Below are 22436 nucleotides of genomic sequence, written 5' to 3'. Positions count from 1 at the left end.
ACAAGTAAGTGCTCTAAGGACTCTCACAGGCAATAATTAATTTGAAGAACTTGAGAGGCTATGAAAAATATCTAGGGATTCCACCTTTCGTGTCTGCCTGGTGCCTGGCAGGCAGAACTCTCTCTTCCACTTCTGCTACCAAATCTTAAAACTTCTGCTTTGACATGTTTTTAACTTTTACAATTTTTTTTTTTTTCCCTAGCCCTCTTCCTGCAGCTTTGCCCGCATATACATTTGAGACATATATTTAACACATCCCCTCCTACCCCTCTCTGTCTCTTCTTCTTCCCTCTGCCTGTCTGTCTGTCCACCTCATTGTCCCACATTTATCCAGCTGTATATGTCTCCCCCCCCCCCCCCTCTCTCTCTCTCTCTCTCCCCCCTTGTCCCCTCTCTCTAACCATGTTCCTCTCCTTCCCTCTGGCCATATCCTTCTCCCCCTTCCTCTTTCCATCTGTGCCTCCTCCTGTTCCACCTGCCCACCACCTCTCTATATCTCCCACCTGCTTCATTCAATTATTTGCCCCTGATGAATAGGGTGCCACGCAAAGCAGGTCAATAAAGCTGATCAATACTACAATACAACACACCTGTCATGCAGATTAGCTTACATGGCAAGGCTCACAAAACAGTTTCTTGCCCCTGACATGTACACTTACCTGCAAACCAGGTCGATTTGGCAGTCTGGTTCTGTTTCCACACAACAAATCTGTCTTGCAGTGCAACCTATACATCATAGACTGGAAAAAAATACGTTTGAGTCCGTATCTCCACTCCTATTTGAGGTAGGAGGTTATAAGCCCCACACATAGGTTAAACACACAACAGCAGCATGACCCAAGCTCAGGCATTTGAAAAATTTAAATATTTAATTATCAGGTCCGCCATATACGTAATTATCAGGTTGAGATATTAAATAAGCATAAGGATGAACATCATGCTGTCTAGTTAATAATAAATCTTTTTTTACCATTTAAAGAAGCATCTACAGTGTTTTTCAATGGAATTGGGCATTTACTACGGAGGGAGGTGAGGGGTCAAACAAATTCACAATACTAATGCTTATTCCAACATCCCGGTCTTCAAGAGAGAGAACTATTGCAACAAATAGAAGATGCTCAAATATTCTCAAACTTTACAGTAAGAGAGGACTTGTTACACAAAGCAACTTCCAGCACAGGAACCTAGCAATCTCTGTATGAGCTTATGAGCTTCTTATTCAATACAGTCAACAATCATGTGTAATTCAGCATTATTCTACCTCTATACAATTCAATTTAGATGTATCTACCATTGCCTACACTTCATTCAAAATAACTTACAAGTTAATCTGTTGTTGCTCAATATTGCCAAAAGATTAACAGTTAGCTTGGTATATACAGAGAGTTTCACTAAATGTGCTTGCCTCCTTAAGTTACGAAGCAATAGGCAACAGAAATATTTATTGTGGTAGGTCACCATAAGAAACGTTACACTGTCTGCGGAACTATGAACATCGTTTATTGTGTTGTTATCCAAAGAATTACAGCAAAAAGATACAATTCTTTAAATGGAATAATCGTTGTTTCTATCACGCAATGGAATCAGTAAAACCAGCAGTGTATACATCAATTTAAATTGCATTCCTATCACTTTTAGTTTGGGAGCTACAACCCTTCAAAGTTTCAGGGGCAGATACCACACGTTGTACATAATACATGGCTGTGTTGTGGGTGATGGATGTTCTGGAGGTGGGAAGTTAATTCAATGTTCAAATGTGTGTCCATGTTCCTGAATGCCAATGCAATGTGCCTTCTAAAGGATCTACAGACGAGATGTAACATCACCAGTGTCACAGAGCAACATGCATCCTGTGCCATTTCAGATCATCTGGGGATGTGGGCTCAGTGACATAAACACGATCCTTTACATATCTCCACAAAAGGAAATCTAATGGTGTTAAATCGGGTGATCTTGCAGGCCATGAATGAGGACCATGGCATCCCAACCACCTTCCCACAAACCTGCTGTTTAGTTCTTCCACAACAGCGTGCGCAGAATGGGCTCGGTGACCATCGTGCTGCATCCACATACGGACTCTCATGTGTAGACACACACGTTCAAGGAGACCACCCAAACTGTCAATTATAAACGCGCAATATAATTCACCTGTCAGTGTACCTGGGAAGTAGTCTCGACCGATGATTTCATCCCCACGATTCCACAACATACGTTAATAGACCACCTACATTGCCGGTCGACAGGTCGTACCCACCGAGGATTGCCTGTGGCCCAGTAGTGCATGTTATGGCGATTCACTGAACCATAATTTGTGAACGTGGACTCATCTGAGAACTAACACCTTGCAAAGACTCCAGCATAAAATTACGCATAGTTCATTCACAGAATGTAACTCTTGCATGGAAATCATTCCCATGCAGCTACTGGGTCAGTGACAGGCAGTACGGGTGAAACCTGTGGGCATGTACTATACACCACACAGATGTGAGACTGACACCAGCGACTGCAGCAACGGCATGTGGATCGTGGTGTACTGCAGCCAAAACCAACTCCATAAGAACGTAATGGCTGCCAGATCTCTTCACCTAGGATATCTCACAGCGTATGCCATGGCTGCTTCAGTGGCATCGTGTCAGCACTCGCCGAGCATCAGCAACATGTAAACGTACTCATTGTTCGTACATGCCATATTCATCCAATGCCAGTAACTGTGGTATATTGATCCCCATTTGTTTGTGTGGCTCGAACTGTCAGGTATAGGGCCGTGTGCGGTGACACTCGGCAGTCTAACAGCACATCGAGGAAGCTTCTCGCTCCGTGACACCAGCGACATTACAACTCAGCCACACCACATCTAGAAGGTGCATTGCGTTATGCGCAGTGTGTGTGGTATCTGTGCCTGAAACTTTGAAGGGTTGAAGCTACCAAATTAAAAGTGATAGGAATCTAACTTAAATTGATGTATATACAGCTGGTGTTACTGATTCCAATGCATGATAGAAACAACTATCGTTCCAATTAAAAAGTTGTATATTTTTGCTGTAACTCTTTGGATAATAACACAATAAACTATGTTCACAGCTCTGCAGACAGTGTAACATTCCTTATGGTGACCTACTGCAATAAATATTTCCACTGCCTATTACTTCGTAACTTACAGAGGCAAACACATTTAGTGAAACACCTTGTATATATTTACAGCTGTATAGCATGTCAGTTGGTTGAGAGCAAATCATCTGTATTGGACACATCACACTGACTTTAACTTGAACATTCCATTCACATTCTAACTGCAAAGTGTAATTACTGTAGCACAAAGATTTTACTAATGTTTCAATCACTGTCACTTTCTGAATCACACTGGATCATTATTAAATTACTTATAGATCTCTGACATCCTCATATTCACAGCAGTGTTTCTTTGTGTTTAGTTACTGCATCCATAGTGAAACTGCTTTTACAGGTTATCTAATGCTTTGAGTTGCACTTCCTGTCAACTGTGGTGGATGTTACATAGATGATCATGTTTACTTGTCACCAGGTACCTGTAAGCAACAGAAACACAGACAGCTATAGTAACAATTTTATTAAGATGTTTCCAATATAGCAGTGCAGCAAGAGTCAACTCAAGTGTTAGATACCACTTGTTTGCTTTGACCCATGACATATCTGTATTGTGTGATATCCTGCTGGTGTGGCATATTTGAAATCTGTTGGGTCTGCAGAGGGTGTGTTGGAGTATGCGGTGACGCACACTAGTGTGGGATGTTCATGATTCTGAAACATTTGTGGGTGGTGTTAGTGCCACTGGAGTCTCTGACTGCTGTTAGTGATACTAATATTTGAAGAGTTTATGGTTGTCTGTTATTGACATATTTTGATATTGGCAGTTAAGGGCAACATATTCTTTTTCAGGTTCTTATTTATTAGTGTAGGTATATTGTTTATGGGTACATGGGTAGAGATTTAATTTTATGTTTTTTTTCCCCTCGTTATGGATGTGACAACTAAGATCACAAGCAGGTTCCTCCGTGTCGATATGGGGGACAATTTGTTAAGCATGATTAAATTTCTGTTTTGCTTCTGAATAATGGTACCACCCCAAACTGCAACTACAAACAGCATTTGCAACTTTGAATTACAATGCAACAGCTCAGCAAACATTTCAAAATTATGTAGAATGCAAAATAAGTTACTGCAGACATGTCTTTCTACACCTACATCAATACAAATATTCCACAAACCACTGTATGGTGCTTGGTGGAGGGTACCGTGTACCACTGCTAGTCATTTCCTTTGCTGTTCCACCTACAAATAGTGTGTGGGGAAAATGACTGCCTATATGCCTCCATATGAGCCCTCATTTTTTTGTACACCTTATCCTCATGGTCTTTACAATCAATGTATGTTGGTGGCAGTAGAATAGTTTGGCAGTCAGTGCCAGTTTTCTGTATATTCTCAATAGTGTTTCTCGAAAAGAACATCTTCCCTCCAGGGATTTCTGTTTGAGTTTCTGAAGTCTCTCTATAACACTAGTGTTGTTTGAACCTACTGCTAACAAATCTAGCAGCCTGCCTCTGAATTGCTTTGATGTCTTCCTTCAATCCAACCTAGAATGGATCCCAAACACTCTAGCACTACTCAAGAATCTGTCTCACCAGCATCCTATAAGCAGTCTCCTTTACAGGTAAACCACTCTTACCTAAAGATCTCCCAATAAACTGAAGTTGACCATTTGCCTTCCCTACAACAATTCTTACACGCTTGTTCCATTTCATATTGCTCTGCTACGTTATGCCCAGATATTTAAAGAACTTGACCGTGTAAAGCTGGTCACAAGTAATAATGTACCTGACCATTACAGGTTTGTTCTTTCTCCTCATCTGCATTAACTTATATGTTTACACATTCAGAGCTAGCTGCCATTCATCACATCAACTGGGAATTTTGTCTAAATAATCTTGTATCTTCTTACAATAACTCAACTTCGACACCTTACTGTACAACACACAATCATAGCAAACAGCAGCAGATTGCAGCCCACTCTGTTTGTCAAAGCATTTATGGATATCGAGAACAATAGTGGTCCTATCACACTTACCTGTGGCATTCCTGACAGTATCCCTGTCTCTGATGAACACTTGCCATTGAGGACAACTACTGGGTTCTACTACTTAAGAAGTCTTCAAGCCACACACATATCTGTAAACGTACTTCATGTGCTCCTACCTTTGTTAGCAGCCTTCAATGTAGCAGTAAAGACGAAATTATTCATGAGACAAGAAACCTAGTTCATTAAACGAGAAGTGTATATGTATGATCAAGGTTCATAATTAAGCAGTAACACAAAATCGAGATCAGTGAGTGAATATGGTAACCTTGGAGCAGTCTTCACAGATGTGAATAATTTTCTAAATTTACGGTGCCTATAAGAAGATGGTGTGCATTTAACTAGGTTGGTGTCTCTAATATTCAAGGTGTTTACTCATATCTGCAAAACAGTCAGAAACTAATATGGTCTGATGGGAGTGAAAAATCAGATGTGCTAGCTGAAACGGACAAATATACGCCTTATGACCCCATAGTGAAAAACTTTGGTATATAAAAGTATCACACAACACTAATTTCATAAAAATGGTGGTAGGCTTATGTACAGAAGAAGATGACATGAAAAAGATTGTGAATCAAAAGAAAAACACTGGTAAATGCTCAACCACGCAATACTGAGAAATGATACATTACTATGTTTATCCATCAAAACGTTCATTCTCCATGCAATAAATTAATTTGAAATTATACTTATAATGAATTAATAAACGATTATGCCAAGTGTCTAATTGAGTAATAGTTGAGGGAGGATACATCAGTGACAGTAAATTAGAGACCTATGAATTGTTGTTGCTGTTGTTGTGGTCTTCAGTCCTGAGACTGGTTTGACGCAGCTCTCCATGCTACCCTATCCTGACCAAGCTGCTTCATCTCCCAGTACTTACTGCATCCTACATCCTTCTGAATCTGCTTAGTGTATTCATCTCTTGGTCTCCCACTATGATTTTTACCCTCCATGCTGCCCTCCAATGCTAAATTTGTGATCTCTTGATGCCTCAGAACATGTCCCACCAACTGGTCCCTTCTACTTATCAATTTGTGCCACAAACTCCTCTTCTCTCCAATTCTATTCAATACCTCCTCATTAGTTATGTGATCTACCCATCTAATCTTCAGCTTTCTTCTGTAGCACCACATTTCAAAAGCTTCTATTCTCTTCTTGTCCAAACTATTTATCATCCATGTTTCACTTCCATACATGGCTACACTCCATACAAATACTTTCAGAAACGACTTCCTGACACTTAAATCTATAGTCGATGTTACCAAATTTCTCTTCTTCACAAATGCTTTCCTTGCCATTGCCAGTCTACATTTTATATCTTCTCTACTTCGACCATTATCAGTTATTTTGCTCCCCAAATAGCAAAACTCCTTTACTACTTTAAGTGTCTCATTCCCTAATCTAATTCCCTCAGCACCACCTGACTTAATTCGACTACATTCCATTATCCTCGTTTTGCTTTTGTTGATGTTCATCCTCCTTTCAAGACACTGTCCATTCCGTTCAGCTGCTGTTCAAGGTCCTTCGCTGTCTCTGACAGAATTACAATGTCATCGGCGAACCTCAAAGGTTTTATTTCTTCCCCATGGATTTTAATTCCTACTCTGAATTTTTCTTTTGTTTCCTTTACCTATGAATTAGCAGTTTACAATTCTAGAGGGGTGGAAACTGCATCTTCACTGAAAAAAGGAGTACTGTAGAACTACTTTGTGTCTGTAACTCTTCTTGTGACTGACAGATTGCAGTGGTATGCAGGAGAGGGGGGGGGGGGGGGGCATATAGGTGGTGTGCTGCCAGCTATATTTGACAGAACTGGCAACACAGCAAACAAGTGGCACTTGATAAAGAGCTACAATTGGCTAGTAGTTGGCTGCTACAATTTTACAAAGAAGCAACTTATTAGTATGACATTGCACCCGCCTATGACCTAATTGTGTGCTCCAATTCAGTTGGAAAGGGGGTCGAAATCGTTTTAGCCTTTCTGAAGGCAAGCTGGCCCATAATTTTTGGAAATGGTATATGCAATTGCAGCTGCTACTGCGAGACAGAGTTGACATCCAAGCTGGTCGCACACATGCTCTATTGGGGGACAGATTTGGATATCTTCCTGGGCAGGGGTGTACCTCACCATTACAGAAGCTTCCTAGGCACATGTGCCATGTGTGGATGAGCACTGTGTGTTGAAAAATGGCACTACCATACTGTTGTACCGGAGGTAACACATGAGGACGCAGGATGTTCACGATATGCTGTTGCACCATTAGCATTCCTAAATCACTACCAGCTGTGACCTCAGTCATACCCGATGGCTCCCCACACTATGATGCCTGTAATAATACAGCTGTGCCTCTTCAAAACATTTGAAAAATAGGACCTCTCCAAAGATCGATACTAGCCAACAATAATCATTTGGGGTAATGCAGAACCACTATTCATTGCTGAATACAATGCAATGCATCTGTAGTTCATGCTCCCCAGTCATAGCACCACTCCAAATGCAATTGTTTGTGTTGTGATGTTAACAGCAACCTACGCATTGTGCAGCTATTTCCTAGTCCGGCTGTTGCACCAATGGTGCAGCATGGAACAGAACGTTGCATGGAGTCCAGAGTGATCACTCAACTTCTGACGCTGTTCATGCTCCTTATATACCCTACCAGACCTGGTAAAAAGACTGAACACAAACAACATTAATGCAGTTCTATCTGTCATGGAGAATTTACATACCTGACAATCGTGTGCAAGTGTAGGAAAAGTTCTGTTGACATCCAACTACTACTTCTGGGTGCACCACATTCTTTGTGTCAGGATATGTACATTAAAAAAGAAAAAGACGACAAAACCTTATTCATTTGTAGGTACTTTAATATAAACTGTAAAAAAAAAAACGCAGAGTGCAAGAACTGAGATAATGAATCTGTTCATCTCTTATAACCTAGAAATCAAGTTGCATTACCAAACATGAGAAACTTCTTGCACAGAAGTCCAGTTTCAATTAAATAATACTTAATGTCCTTCAGCATCAATACAAATCAGAAACACATATACTTAAGGTAGAGGTAGAATACTACTACAGCCAAACCACAAGGTTCCACTTGTAAAGTAATTAATCACAGAACAGCAAACCAGCCACGCCCAGAACTAGATCAACTGGATTTTACAGCAAAAAGGGAGTCGAAGCATTTATACACGATTCACAATGCGTATGTCGTACAAGCTCAACACTTCCTGAAGGACATGGCGGTGAAACTCATCTTTCATCTTATCATCAGAGCAGAACCACCATTCACACAAATGTTCCTTCAACTTTTGGAATAGGTGGTAGTCACTGAGTGCCATGTCTGGACTGTATGGCGGGTGGATGACAAAGTTTTTGCATGAGACTGACGGTTTGACAGGCGAACTGTAGGTGGGCGTTCTCATGGAGAATGCTTATGGCCTTGGTCAACATTCGTCTTCTCCAGTTCTGAATTGCCCTTTCCAGTTTCTTCAGTGTTTCACAGTACCTATCACCATTCACTGTTGTCCCAGCAGACAGAATGTCGGCCAACAGTACCCACTTCTGATCCCTAAACACAGTTGCCATGACTTTACTGGGAGGCACTGTTTGTTTGAATTTTCATGGCTTGAGTGTAGAGGGATGCCACAAACCACACAGTCGCAGAGGGTGGGCTTACTGGTAGTTGGGAGCTCCAACGTCAGGCGCGTAATGGGGCCCCTTAGGGAAATGGCAGCAAGAGAGGGGAAGAAAACCAATGTGCACTCCGTGTGCATACCGGGGGGAGTCATTCCAGATGTGGAAAGGGTCCTTCCGGATGCCATGAAGGGTACAGGGTGCACCCATCTGCAGGTGGTCACTCATGTCGGCACCAATGATGTGTGTCGCTATGGATCGGAGGAAATCCTCTCTGGCTTCCGGCGGCTATCTGATTTGGTGAAGACTGCCAGTCTCGCTAGCGGGATGAAAGCAGAGCTCACCATCTGCAGCATCGTCGACAGGACTGACTGCGGACCTTTGGTACAGAGCCGAGTGGAGGGTCTGAATCAGAGGCTGAGACGGTTCTGCGACCGTGTGGGCTGCAGATTCCTCGACTTGCGCCATAGGGTGGTGGGGTTTCGGGTTCCGCTGGATAGGTCAGGAGTCCACTACACGCAACAAGCGGCTACACGGGTAGCAGGGGTTGTGTGGCGTGGTCTGGGCGGTTTTTTAGGTTAGATGGCCTTGGGCAAGTACAGAAAGGGCAACAGCCTCAACGGGTGCGGGGCAATGTCAGGACATGCGGGGACCAAGCAGCAATCGGTATCGTAATTGTCAACTGTCGAAGCTGCGTTGGCAAAGTACCGGAACTTCAAGCGCTGATAGAAAGCACCGAAGCTGAAATCGTTATAGGTACAGAAAGCTGGCTTAAGCCAGAGATAAATTCTGCCGAAATTTTTACAAAGGTACAGACGGTGTTTAGAAAGGATAGATTGCATGCAACCGGTGGTGGAGTGTTCGTCGCTGTTAGTAGTAGTTTATCCTGTAGTGAAGTAGAAGTGGATAGTTCCTGTGAATTATTATGGGTGGAGGTTACACTAAACAACCGAACTAGGTTAATAATTGGCTCCTTTTACCGACCTCCCGACTCAGCAGCATTAGTGGCAGAACAACTGAGAGAAAATTTGGAATACATTTCACATAAATTTTCTCAGCATGTTATAGTCTTAGGTGGAGATTTCAATTTACCAGATATAGACTGGGACACTCAGATGTTTAGGACGGGTGGTAGGGACAGAGCATCGAGTGACATTATACTGAGTGCACTATCCGAAAATTACCTCGAGCAATTAAACAGAGAACCGACTCGTGGAGATAACATATTGGACCTACTGATAACAAACAGACCCGAACTTTTCGAATCTGTATGTACAGAACAGGGAATCAGTGATCATAAGGCCGTTGCAGCATCCCTGAATATGGAAGTTAATAGGAATATAAAAAAAGGGAGGAAGGTTTATCTGTTTAGCAAGAGTAATAGAAGGCAGATTTCAGACTACCTAACAGATCAAAACGAAAATTTCTGTTCCGACACTGACAATGTTGAGTGTTTATGGAAAAAGTTCAAGGCAATCGTAAAATGCGTTTTAGACAGGTACGTGCCGAGTAAAACTGTGAGGGACGGGAAAAACCCACCGTGGTACAACAACAAAGTTAGGAAACTACTGCGAAAGCAAAGAGAGCTCCACTCCAAGTTTAAACGCAGCCAAAACCTCTCAGACAAACAGAAGCTAAACGATGTCAAAGTTAGCGTAAGGAGGGCTATGCGTGAAGCGTTCATTGAATTCGAAAGTAAAATTCTATGTACCGACTTGACAGAAAATCCTAGGAAGTTCTGGTCTTACGTTAAATCAGTAAGTGGCTCGAAACAGCATATCCAGACACTACGGGATGATGATGGCATTGAAACAGAGGATGACACGCGTAAAGCTGAAATACTAAACACCTTTTTCCAAAGCTGTTTCACAGAGGAAGACCGCACTGCAGTTCCTTCTCTAAATCCTCGCACAAACGAAAAAATGGCTGACATCGAAATAAGTGTCCAAGGAATAGAAAAGCAACTGGAATCACTCAATAGAGGAAAGTCCACTGGACCTGACGGGATACCAATTCGATTCTACACAGAGTACGCGAAAGAACTTGCCCCCCTTCTAACAGCCGTGTACCGCAAGTCTCTAGAGGAACGGAGGGTTCCAAATGATTGGAAAAGAGCACAGATAGTCCCAGTCTTCAAGAAGGGTCGTCGAGCAGATGCGCAAAACTATAGACCTATATCTCTTACGTCGATCTCTTGTAGAATTTTAGAACATGTTTTTTGCTCGCGTATCATGTCATTTCTGGAAACCCAGAATCTACTATGTAGGAATCAACATGGATTCCGGAAACAGCGATCGTGTGAGACCCAACTCGCCTTATTTGTTCATGAGACCCAGAAAATATTAGATACAGGCTCCCAGGTAGATGCTATTTTTCTTGACTTCCGGAAGGCGTTCGATACAGTTCCGCACTGTCGCCTGATAAGCAAAGTAAGAGCCTACGGAATATCAGACCAGCTGTGTGGCTGGATTGAGGAGTTTTTGGCAAACAGAACACAGCATGTTGTTATCAATGGAGAGACGTCTACAGACGTTAAAGTAACCTCTGGCGTGCCACAGGGGAGTGTTATGGGACCATTGCTTTTCACAATATATATAAATGACTTAGTAGATAGTGTCAGAAGTTCCATGCGGCTTTTCGCGGATGATGCTGTAGTATACAGAGAAGTTGCTGCATTAGAAAATTGTAGCAAAATACAGGAAGATCTGCAGCGGATAGGCACTTGGTGCAGGGAGTGGCAACTGACCCTTAACATAGACAAATGTAATGTATTGCGAATACATAGAAAGAAGGATCCTTTATTGTATGATTATATGATAACGGAACAAACACTGGTAGCAGTTACTTCTGTAAAATATCTGGGAGTATGCGTACGGAACGATTTGAAGTGGAATGATCATATAAAACTAATTGTTGGTAAGGCGGGTACCAGGTTGAGATTCATTGGGAGAGTGCTTAGAAAATGTAGTCCATCAACAAAGGAGGTGGCTTACAAAACACTCGTTCGACCTATACTTGAGTATTGCTCATCAGTGTGGGATCCGTACCAGGTCGGGTTGACGGAGGAGATAGAGAAGATCCAAAGAAGAGCGGCGCGTTTCGTCACTGGGTTATTTGGTAACCGTGATAGCGTTACGGAGATGTTTAATAAATTCAAGTGGCAGACTCTGCAAGAGAGGCGCTCTGCATCGCGGTGTAGCTTGCTCGCCAGGTTTCGAGAGGATGCGTTTCTGGATGAGGTATCGAATATATTGCTTCCCCCTACTTATACTTCCCGAGGAGATCACGAATGTAAAATTAGAGAGATTAGAGCGCGCACGGAGGCTTTCAGACAGTCGTTCTTCCCGCGAACCATACGCGACTGGAACAGGAAAGGGAGGTAATGACAGTGGCACGTAAGGTGCCCTCCGCCATACACCGTTGGGTGGCTTGCGGAGTATCAATGTAGATGTAGATGTAGATGTAGACTATTGTTTCAGCTCAGGCATGAAGTGGAATGACCGCTTTTATCACATGTGACAATCGAGTCCAAGGAGCTGACCTTTTTGACTGCACTGCGGTGAAGAAATGCGCAGGAAGAATCAACTCACTGCCATTGTGGTTTTCTGTCAGGGTATGCAGTATCCACCTTGCACACATCTTCAGATATTGCAATTTATCTGTTAAAAGCCTTTAGACGATGCTTCAGGAAATCCCAGGAACCAAAATTCAGTGAGCATCCAGAGTGATCCTCTGAACTTTGTGCATGGTTTCTACAACCTTCACGACTGCCTCTTTGGAAACTGACCCCTACCGCTCCTGCAGTAGCTTGTTTTGCATATTGCATGTTTTTAAAATGTTTGTTGAGCTGGTGCACTGTAATTCAAAGCTGCAAATGGATTTTGCAGTGACAGGTGATAAATTTCAACCAGTTTAATGCTTTTTGCATTCAAAAATTGAATAACTGTTGACATCTCATTTGATAGTAGCATTCAATGAGAGCCCCCTTTTGAATGGCTGTCAAACCAAGACTGAGCTTCCAAGTAACATTCAAGTGATGTGCGCGTCTGTTTAGGAGTGAAAGAAACAGGACTCAAGAATGTCACCAACAACCGTATTAACAATTTCACTATGTCCCCTAAAAATAGGAGACCTCACTTCTGGGGTTGTTCTTGTAGCTTTCCCACTTAAAAATAGAAATTTAAAAATAACCTGCATAAACAACTGAAACACTCTTAGTGTAAAAAGAGGTCATGTGCTTAGAAATGAGAGTCTACAGCATTTCTACAATGAGCAATAAAGCCTGTCAACTGATCGATTTTTAGAAAGTATAATGCATGACTGTGGAGCATAACAAAAAGTGCCACAATGTTGGAAACTGACAGATTCATAAGAAATTCACACAATAAAATCAAATAGATTTAAAACATTATAAAATAAGAAAAAGAAAATAACAAAGAATATTAATAACACTTAGTCGAATGAAAATTCTTGAATTACCAGCAATACAATGGATCTTTTTAGCAATTTTTTAATGTAGTTGAGAAGTTTGCTGAGAAAAACATAACTCATGAAAGTTATATGCATACAACACCAAATACAGAGTAGGTACATCAAACAACATTTCTAATGGTGATGGACATACAGGAAGTACAGCAAGAAATTTGGCTAATGTGCATAAAAGATACCACAAGAGATGGGTCACTGGCTACGCCATCATCGGTATACCATTCTTGGTCCCTCGAGGTTCAATCAGCATGATAGCAGAGAATCTACCTAAGATAACTGTCAGAACCAGTTTACGGCATAATGGGGGAATGTATTTGGTATTAGGGAATTCTGACAAGAGTATGTTAGGGAGTGTAATGGAGTTGAATTAAGAGGCATAGGTTGTAGCTGGTAGATAGGTCTGTGGCACTGTAGTGCTCATGAAGCACAGTACCCTGGACGAGTCTCTTAAGGACGAGACGTAGAGTTTAGGATCTAAGTGATAGTTCTCGTGATATTAAGATCAGAAATATGACTGTACTGGTTTTATCATGGACTTCTTTTTGTAAATAATTAATGTTAATCTCTTCTTACACAACTTGTGTGTGTTTCACAATGTAGTGATAATACACTATTATGTAACATTGTTTTTAGTTGATTTTTTGTTTTTTTAGTGGAAGAAAATGTGTAATACTTAAGGACCAGTACAGCACCTAATGTACAGAAGTACCACCTGGACCATGAAACAAACAAACCAGCAAACAAATTCCGCAGGTAGCACTACCAAGAAAAAAAATTACAAATGCCATAGCTATCACTTCAATTCAGATGGAATATGGCACAATCTCATAGAATTTTTTTTCAATTCCCACAACGAATGCAAATAAAATCACAACTTACGCAAATTTACATGCTCACACAGCCTGACAATGAAGTATCAATATCATCTTCTGAGGCTTAGTGGCTTCCACTAGGTCTTTGCCCATCCTGGTTAACTTTTCACTGTCACTTTACATTGCATCTGAAATTTGTACAGAGTAGCATTTTCTTTGTATATCACCAAGATATATTTTTATTTGGTTACTATGTGGTACTTCTCGGAGGCCGAAAGCTAACAAGGGGCAGATGGTAGCAACCTTGAAAATCCCTGTTTGAACAAAGGAGAAAAAGGAAGGGCTATCATGGGTACCAACCTTTTAGAAACTATTTCTTTTTTACTTACCAATGAACATTAATTTTCAGATAGGAGAAATCCAACACTGGAAAAATGAATGATGGGGTCAAAACATTCACGAGTAAATGCACAAACCTGGAAAGGGGCACTTGGAAAATTAAGCTCAACATGGAAAATGCTGGTACAGCCTCGTGTACTAGGTAGTGGAACAACTGACCATTTATTGCATACCATTACATAAAGACAGCAAAAATACAAGACAATGGCTGGCAAGTACATACCTTCAGAAAGTGAAATTTTAAATACTTTAATTTCTGCATTTTAAAGTAGAAAATTTGTCTCCAATTGCCCTCACAACAGGTGGGTTTCCCGCAACCTGAGGTCTAAGTGAGCGGTACATGAGGAAGGAATTAACATGTTTGAGAGCTGGAACATTTTTTCTGCTTTAAAATATTTTTAAATGTGTTTCTCAGCAGCAATTGAAATGCCACCCCCTGAATGTAAGTACTGACACGCCATCCTGCTTTGAATTTGACAGTTGACTCACGTGAACTTTCCTTTTGATACTAAAAAATAATTATATAAAGACTGACTAACATATACATTGCTACCTCACAACAACTACAACTCACTCATAGTGTGTTGGCTATACCACATCCTGTGCACTAGTAAATATTTATGCTGGAAGAACTAGAGCAGTGATATTCAACCTGCATACGCATACCCCCAGGGGTACATGATGACTTCATAGGGGGTATGCAAAATTTAAAATATACATACTACGAGTATACTGTAATATGTTTCCTGAATTATCGCAAACAATGAAAACTATTACAGCCAGAGGGATCTGAATTGTCTTCTGTCTAAGAATCCATTTTACTTATTCTACTGGTATACCTAACAATAATGTTTTACAGCTGCACTAGCTAATGATTTATACTGTTTGTTTCAAAACACTGCCGACAATAAGAGTGTCTCCAAATGTACATTACTGACTGATTTACAATCTTTCCATACCCAGTGTATTTTCATGACTTATGTGCAGGTTTGTTTTCTTTACTCACAGGCCTCACTTCTCATTATTTATATTTGTGAACTAACTTTCAGATTATCACTGCTGAATTTATTTTCATTATTGTGGTATATGTTTTAACTTTCTTTGTAAGATGGATAAATTTGTTACATGAGGAAAATATAAAATCAATTATACAAGTAATAGTGGTGTTCAACCACCACCAGTAAAAAAACAATGTGTGTTCCATCAAAGGGCATCACTGAAAACAGTGTTAAAGTTGAACCACCTATGAGCAAGTCAAAAAACCCGAGAAATGTGACAAACAGATATTACAGTGAATCTTACATTAAATATGGATTTGTATCAAATATGTGTGTTGCACTACTTCCCCTCTGAATTATTTACAACCAAACTCTGTCGAATAATTCTATGAACCCATCCCTATGTCACCAACATTTGGTAACCAGTCCCGCCTATCAAAAAATACAAGTCGATAAAATTTTTCAGGTGCATAGTAGAAAATTTCAATAAAATTTAAAATGTATTAAAAATGACAAAGCTGGTACTGGAGAAATCTATGAGTAGGTGTTGCTAGTTGCAAAAAATAAATCAGCTCTTCTTATTCCTGGTTCTTTGATTATAGCAGAAAAAGTTACACAAAAATTCCACTAAAGTAATGAAATATAACTCCAAATTCTGACAACTGTAGGGCATAGAATTCATGATATGGCAAAGATATTGTTGATCAAATAGTAGAAAATAATAAAATGAACAAAAGATTTGCCATTCAAATCAATGAACAGGTGGCCGTGTCTGATGAAGCTGAACTACTTATACATGTTCGAAATTCTGAGATGCTGATGAAATTCTAGGATATATACAAATATCAAAATACAACTCTGGAGAGGAAATTTTTTAATCTCTCTACAATTTTATAAGATTAAAATTAAGTTTGTCATGAGACTGGTGTGTAAGTTTGTCATGGGACTGGTGTGTAAGTTTGTCATGGGACTGGTGCGTAAGTTTGTCATGGGACTGGTGCGTAAGTTTGTCATGGGACTGGTGCGTAAGTTTGTCATGGGACTGGTGCGTAAGTTTGTCATGGGACTGGTGCGTAAGTTTGTCATGGAACTGGTGTGTAAGTTTGTCCACAGATGCTGTTGCTTCATTGACAGGTAAAAAGTGATCTTATTGCTCATATTCGTGATATTCATCACAATATAATTTGGGAAAATTACATTATACACAAAGAAAATATGGCTGTGAAAAAAAAAAAAAATAAATAAATAACGCCTGCTTTACACAAAGTATTGAACACTGCTATAAAAGTAGTTGATTTAATAATGTCATGTGGACTGAATTACTGTCTTTTCAAAAGTGTGTGGAGTTAGGAGCTAAACACAATTGTTTCTGCATGCCAAGGTACACTGTTTATCGTGAGGGCACATACTGACTTGTCTTTCTGGACTTAAAAATGAGGTAAAATGATTCCTAACAAAACTGGAATCTGATATGGTTAAGCATTTTGAAGATGGAAAGCGGATTTCCCAGCGAGCTTATTTGCAGATATACAGGGTGCGTCAAAAAAATGTATACACACTTTGAACTGTCATAGACAATTTATTTCCCATTCTACAAGGTTAAATATCTGTGAGAAAGGAATGTTATGTTTCTTCAACAGGTGGCAGCAGTGGCAAGGAAGTAACTGCAACATGGCGGACGTGCGTTTGAGCTTTGAAGCATGGAAGCAGATAATTAAGTGATACTGGAAGTTTGAGAATGTAGCTGCGGTTCGAAGACAGTGGAGAAATGAGTATGGTACAGAACCACCTTCAAGGTTAACAATTACATGTCCATGAGACAAATTCGAAATTCATGGAACAGTGTGTGATGTGCATAAAGGTCGATCAGGGAGACCTCGTACAGCTACAAGTGATGATTCCACAACTGCGGTCTTGGAACTGTTTCAGCGTTCGCCTCAAAAATCTCCACGGCAAGCGGCGCGTAAGAGTAATGTAAGTGCTAGTAGTGTGCTACGCATTCTGAAGAAAGGCAAGTTTCGTGTGTACATTCCAAGGCTGGTGCAACAGCTAAGTGACGACGATCCAGATCGAAGGTTAGAATTTTGTGAATGGGTTCAGGAGATGGTGAGACGTGAACCGGGATTTATGGGTAGCATAATTTGGCTGAATGAAGCCCAATTCAAACTCAATGGAACTGTCAATAGGCACAATTGTGTGTACTGGGCTCATGATAATCCTCACATAACAGTTTAAAAGGCTGTGAATTTGCCTGGTGTAAATGTGTGGTGTGGTTTGTCTGCAAGGGGACTCATTGGGCCTTTCCACTTTGAAGGTAGTGTTACTGGAGAAACGTACCTAACAATGCTTAGTGGTGACTTGTACTCAGAAATTTATTGATGCTGAAGGCCACCAGTTTGAACATTAATCACATTTGCAAAGTACATTTATTTTTCTAATTGGACTTTAAGTTTTCCATTTAGAAATTTAACATTGTAGAACAGGAAATAAATTTTCTATGAAGCTTCAAAGTGTGTATACATTTTTTGACGCACCCTGTATTCAACAAATTTAAAAAGCTCAACCTTCAACTCCGAGGTTTTGATGATATTTTTGAGGCTTATGAGAAAGTAAAGGGATTTTTATTTTGGATTGATTGTGTTAATAAAGAGGATATTGCAGTTGCTCCAACTGTGTTAGAAAACAATGGGAAAATGACGTTAGGCTTGCTGATGGACTTTTGGAAACAGTGAAATGCCACCTAAAAAATCTCATGTGTCAGTTTTTAAAATACTTTCCAGAAATTGAGAAATGCAATAAACCACAAAAATGAATTACAGATTCATTTTGCATCACCACCAATTCCCCCTATCTCCTTACAAAATTAAAAGAAAGTTTTTTGGAAATGTCCATTGACAGTTCACTGAAAATAAAAATAGAAAAACATGTCACTATGTGATTTCTTCTCTAATGCACACAAAAAGTAAACTGAACTCCACAACACTGCAATTACACACTCACTTTTTATTAATTTTATAATCTATTTTAGATATGGTTATGTATAATTTGAAGTAAGATTCACTCTTTGGACTCTGCCTAGGAGCACAGACTAAAATTGAAAATTTTTCGGAAGAAATAACAATGGGCTAGAGGATCCATCAAAAGCATAAGCACAGACATAGATGGCATCAGATCCGGGAAAAGTAGTAAAAATGGAAAGACTAATTATGTGTCCAGGTACACTAACTGCAGGATAGAATTTAATAACAGACAGGTTCTTGTTAATATGGGCAATTACCTCACCTGTTTATTCATGACACGGGAGGGGGTGGAGTAGAATCTAAGCAACTTGGTGTAGTGCTATAGAATACAAAATGAAAGTCACTACTGGTACTGGTTCTACCAGCTTCAATGATACATGATGAGTTAGTTAAGAATGGAATTTTTATTACAAAATTTTATGTGAAGTATTCAAAATTGTGTCGACACAACTTGTTATTTCTTTGTTCCATGAGAGAAACAGCAGCAGCTTAGTGAAGAGCATCTTCAGAGCTGTAAGAATTCAAAACAAAAACCAACAGCACAGTTCCATCTCACAGTCGGAGGCTACCCGTTTGAGAATTGGAGCACCGAGTTCCTTCTGTGGTTTTTTATTTTAACAACAACAACAAGAATAATAATAAACTTTTGATATGTTAGCATTTATACGTGAAATGTGTATTGTGCACATGAACATGGTGTATGTGTTATGCCAATAGAACTGTGATGAGAAAGTGTTTTCGTGAAATCTGGCAGTATCAATAATGTAACAACAAAAATAATCAATTATTGATAATATAAATGGACATATAAAAAAATCTACTCACCAAGAGGCAGCAGGGGAAAACAAACAAACAAACAAACACACACACACACACACACACACACACACACACACACAAGGGCAACACTTCTTCTGGTGGAAGAGTTGAAAGGGAAGAGGGATGAAGGAAAAGGACTGGAGAGGTTTAGGGAAAGGGCTACAGTTTAGAAAAGAAGCACAGGTCAGGGGAGACTTACAGGACAGGATGAGAAGGAAAGACAGACTGTTGGAGGTTTTCAAATCTCGTCTGGTGCAGTTCCAACAATCAGTCTTTCCTTCTCATCCCATCCAGCAAATCTCTCCTGACCCAGAGTTCTGGGTAACTTCTAAACTGTACCCCTTTCCCTCAGCCTCTCCAGACCTTTTCTTTCAGCCCTCTTCCTTCCCCTTCAACTCTTCTGCCAGAAGGAGCCACTGGCTCCGAAAGCTTGTAAAACTTAAATCCTTTTGTGTGTGTGATTCCCTGCCACCGCTTGGTGAGTAGACTTTATCAGAATCAATATTATAATTTATAAAGTATTTTGAAAAGATCATATTAGAGGAATTTCTCACCAAATTGAACTATAGTTCAAGTTTAAATCTTGGTGATTGAAAATGTGTAAGATTTTTGGCAAGAGAATAATCTGCAATCTAGTGACCAAATATTAAAGGGTTATTTTGGGAAGAAGCAACTAAGTTCGTGGAAGGCAATTTTAAAGTTAAAAAGGGAACGATGAAGGGCAATAAATGTAACTAGATTCTTGGGAAGTGGATTCAGTTATAAATTTGACTTCTCATTCAATTAACATTTTGGTTACAGAGGTCAGAGGTGATAGGATTTAATGGCTATGAAATGGTGATTATCTCTGATCAATTGGATTTATGACAGTTCTTTTGAGAAGAAGTAATTGCTATAAAGTGACAGTGAGGCGTAGCGCAGTATACTGATCCTGCCTTGGAGGCGGTTAAGTGGTGACGCGAGACTGGATGTGCACGTAGTTTATGTATCAGCCGATAGAGGACAATATTGGATAGGGGGACTGTTATTTTAGTTTTGACTGTGCCCACTAGAGTATTTTTCATAAACTGTTCTAGTATTTTCATAAAGTGTTATTATATCTTTTTGTGTATGTAAAATGTTATAAATGTGTTTTAGCAGTATGAATGATGCACGAGTGCGGTTTAAGGTTAATATGAAGATAATCCATGGACTAAGGGTAGCGTCTGATTCATAATCAAAACGTCTTCGGTCCCGGGTTCGATCCCCGCCACTGCCTAAATTTTGATAAATAATCAGCATTGGCGGCCGAAGACTTCCAGCATAAGAAGTCAGCCTCATTCTGCCAACGGCCTTGTCAAAGAGGGCGGAGGAGCGGATAGAGGTTCAGGGCACTCTCTTGTCTAGGGGTGGGAAATTGCCCCTAAAGGCGGAAGAATCAGCAATGATCAACGACATGAGGATGCAGAAGGCAATGGAAACCACTGCATTAAAGACACATAACGTGTATCCACAGGACATGTGGCCTGTAATTCAAGAAGTGTCATGATGATCTCTCCATTGGCAAAAGATTCCGGAATAGTCCCCCATTCGGATCTCCGGGAGGGGACTGCCAAGGGGGAGGTTACCATGAGAAAAAGATTGAATAATCTACAAAAGGATAACGTTCTACGAGTCGGGGCATGGAATGTCAGAAGCTTGAACGTGGTAGGGAAACTAGAAAATCTGAAAAGGGAAATGCAAAAGCTCAATCTAGATATAGTAGGGGTCAGTGAAGTGAAGTGGAAGGAAGACAAGGATTTCTGGTCAGATGAGTATCGGGTAATATCAACAGCAGCAGAAAATGGTATAACAGGTGTAGGATTTGTTATGAATAGGAAAGTAGGGCAGAGGGTGTGTTACTGTGAACAGTTCAGTGACCGGGTTGTTCTAATCAGAATCGACAGCAGACCAACATCGACAACGATAGTTCAGGTACACATGCCGACGTCGCAAGCTGAAGATGAACAGATAGAGAAAGTGTATGAGGATATTGAAAGGGTAATGCAGTATGTAAAGGGGGACGAAAATCTAATAGTCATGGGCGAGTGGAATGCAGTTGTAGGGGAAGGAGTAGAAGAAAAGGTTACAGGAGAATATGGGCTTGGGACAAGGAATGAAAAAGGAGAAAGACTAATTGAGTTCTGTAACAAGTTTCAGCTAGTAATAGTGAATACCCTGTTCAAGAATCACAAGAGGAGGAGGTATACTTGAAAAAGGTCGGGAGATACGGGAAGATTTCAATTAGATTACATCAGGGTCAGACAGAGATTCCGAAATCAGATACTGGATTGTAAGGCGTACCCAGGAGCAGATATAGACTCAGATCACAATATAGTAGTGATGAAGAGTAGGCTGAAGTTCAAGACATTAGCCAGGAAGAATCAATACGCAAAGAAGTGGGATACGGAAGTACTAAGGAATGACGAGATACGTTTGAAGTTCTCTAACGCTATAGATACAGCAATAAGGAATAGCGCAGTAGGCAGTACAGTTGAAGAGGAATGGACATCTCTAAAAAGGGCCATCACAGAATTTGGGAAGGAAAACATAGGTACAAAGAAGGTAGCTGCGAAGAAACCATGGGTAACAGAAGAAATACTTCAGTTGATTGATGAAAGGAGGAAGTACAAATATGTTTCGGGAAAATCAGGAATACAGAAATACAAGTCGCTGAGGAATGAAATAAATAGGAAGTGCAGGGAAGCTAAGACGAAATGGCTGCAGGAAAAATGTGAAGACATCGAAAAAGATATGATTGTCGGAAGGACAGACACAGCACACAGGAAAGTCAAAACAACCTTCGGTGACATTACAACCAACGGTGGTAACATTAAGAGTGCAACGGGAATTCCACTGTTAAATGCAGAGGAGAGAGCAGATAGGTGGAAAGAATACATTGAAAGCCTCTATGAAGGTGAAGATTTGTGATAGAAGAAGAAACACGAGTCGATTTAGAAGAGATAGGGGATCCAGTATTAGAATCGGAATTTAAAAGAGCTTTGCAGGACTTACGGTCAAATAAGGCAGAAGGGATGGATAACATTCCATCAGAATTTCTAAAATCATTGGGGGAAGTGGCAACAAAACGACTATTCACATTGGTGTGTAGAATATATGAGTCTGGCGATATAC

General features: G+C 40.3%; 1 long non-coding RNA gene across 1 annotated transcript in view; it reads right to left on the bottom strand.

The window, feature by feature from the left end:
• Positions 1-850: 850 nt before the first annotated feature.
• The window catches only part of LOC126470395 (uncharacterized), a 124348-nt gene continuing 102762 nt past the window's right edge, over positions 851-22436 (bottom strand). Inside the window, exon 3 of the long non-coding RNA XR_007586174.1 lies at positions 851-3545. This is a non-coding gene — a long non-coding RNA (uncharacterized LOC126470395). The remainder of the gene's footprint in view (positions 3546-22436) is intronic.

The sequence above is a fragment of the Schistocerca serialis genome, chromosome 3 (assembly GCF_023864345.2).
Source record: "Schistocerca serialis cubense isolate TAMUIC-IGC-003099 chromosome 3, iqSchSeri2.2, whole genome shotgun sequence".
Lineage (NCBI taxonomy): Eukaryota > Metazoa > Arthropoda > Insecta > Orthoptera > Acrididae > Schistocerca > Schistocerca serialis.
This window is presented reverse-complemented; position numbering and strand designations above follow the sequence as displayed.